This window comes from Armigeres subalbatus, unplaced genomic scaffold (assembly GCF_024139115.2).
Source record: "Armigeres subalbatus isolate Guangzhou_Male unplaced genomic scaffold, GZ_Asu_2 Contig1035, whole genome shotgun sequence".
NCBI classification, from domain to species: domain Eukaryota; kingdom Metazoa; phylum Arthropoda; class Insecta; order Diptera; family Culicidae; genus Armigeres; species Armigeres subalbatus.
This window is the reverse complement of record NW_026941776.1, coordinates 190,561-192,934: the sequence shown is the minus strand read 5'-3', so window position 1 is coordinate 192,934 and position 2,374 is coordinate 190,561.

Below are 2,374 nucleotides of genomic sequence, written 5' to 3'. Positions count from 1 at the left end.
TTAGCTGAAAATGATAAGAGCATTAGTAAATAGAGCTGCCATAGATAACGATTGTCTGACAATTTCTTGGTGTTAAATCACTACCGTTTCCAAAATAGTTTGTTGGAAAGAGGACCATAGATTATATTTCATCGATTGATAAATTTGACGGTATGGATCAGAGTGAAACTTGAAATATTAGTGTGAAATTGGTGTGAAAAAGATAAAAAATAAATGTGCATATGATATTTATGATATATCCGAATATCGAACGATCAAATATATCGATAATATGGTTCAATAAAGAAATAAAGAAAAATTGCAGATCAGCGACAATAAAGATCTTAAGCAGCAGCGCACCGATGGTAAAATGTCGGCGGCGGCGTGTTTCAGCGCTCACCTGTAGTGGGGATTTGCAGTTTGGGAAAATATTCACCTGAAGCTGACAATCACCTCTACTCTTGATTACGGACGGACAAAACTTTCGAACGATTGCAGTTCATTCGAATCGTTTTTTCCCCATTTGATTTTGCTGGCGTAAATCAGAATGCGCGTTCGAGAGCGGGTTCTGTAAACAAGAATAAGGGTGAATGTAGGAGAATCGTTTTACCCTGAAAACATTTCGTAGAGAATTTTCTTCGTGTTTCTGATTTCCACAGATCTGCCAGGCTCTTCTAAAATATTATAAGTCTACAATTTTATTATATTTCGACAGATACGTATTTCTGGCCACTGTAAAGCCATATTTAGTGACATATTTAATGTCTAACTGGAGTTATTTCATGGAATTGATTAAATTTTCATAAACCAATTCTGTTCCATTGAAGTCTACTGAACGCGTCTCGAAGCTTAAATAAATTTCAAATTATTAGCGATATTCAACATTTTTAGGTGTTTGAATCATCCAGATTTTTCTTAAAATATTAAAGGTTACTGCATATACTGAAGTAAACAACTGATTTATTAAGGAACTTTTTGTCCAATTCGAAATGTCCGTTATTCGAACCAAAAGTTTCCGGAGTTTGAAGCAAATATCGAATGTTTCGATTATTTTGATAATTTGTCATTGAAGAATGCATTTATCGGAGCACTACAGCATATTCGATGTATTTATCTTGACAGAGTGAAATTACTTGCGCCAAAATGCAAAATTCTTTTGAACATATTGATCAAAGATTTGAACAGTGCACAAGTCCAGACTTCGACCAAAACGGTAGTAATTTTGTGGGTTTCCAGTTAGACTTGCGAGCAAAGACGTCGGATTGTCAATCCGGATATTGCGAGTCTGATTCTCGGTCCAATCTAGGATGTTTTCGAGTAGTACATACATACTACATACATACTCATTCAATGGTGGGCATAGAAAAGCTGTCAATTAATAACTGAAGAAATGCTAATAGAATACTAAGTTGAAAAAAGAGGCCAAGTTCCAGTTGTAATGTAGAGCCATTAAAGAAGAAGAAGCAGAAGAAGAAGGAGATTTTTTTTGTCTTTATTTAAGAGACTTGCAGCCCGAGGCTGGCTCGTCTCCGCGAAGAAGAAGATAATAACTTGACCACCCCGTCACTAATTCATTGTAGTACTCAACTATTTATTTATTTATTCAGACTAAGGCCGAAGTGACCTGTGCAGTACATAAGAATCCTCACCATTCGGCTCGGTCCATGGCTACACGTCGCCAACCAAGCAGTCTACGGAGGGTCCGCAAGTTATCTTACACCTGATCGATCCACCTTGCCCGCTGCACACTTCGGCTTCTTGTGCCCGTCGGATCGTTATCGTGAACCATTTTCACCAGGTTACTGTCCGACATACTATGTGTGAACGATGGATGGTTCTCCCAGCAGCTCATGCAACTCGTGGTTCATTCGCCTCCTCCACGTACCGTCCGCCATCTGCTCCCCACAATAGATGGTACACAGCACTTTCCTATCGAAAACTCCAAGGCGCGTTCCTCCACGATCATCGCCCAGATATCGTGTGATGTGGGACGTTGTATTCGCGGCATTTCTGCAGTACTTGGCAATGGTGAACACCTGGTTCGTGTGAAGCGTTCGCCCATGAAACCCGCCTGTTAAACCTCACGAACTCTCTTGCAATTGGGCTAGTCGATGGCAAAATTTGGGAGAGTACCGTGGTGGCGTTCAGTAATGTGATTGCGCGAGGTTAATCCAGCTTAGCGCTCTTTTGTAGATGGGACACGACACCTTCCATCCACTCCTGCGGCAAAAACTCCTCCTCCCAAATCTGGTAATGACCCAGTGTAGCGCTCTAGCCAGTGTCTCACCACCGTGTTTAAATAGCTCTCACGGTAGTTGGTCAACCCCAGGGGCTTTGTTGTTCTGTAGCTGGTCAATCTCCGTTGCTCCGTCTCTTTACGGTCCCGATCTTCCTG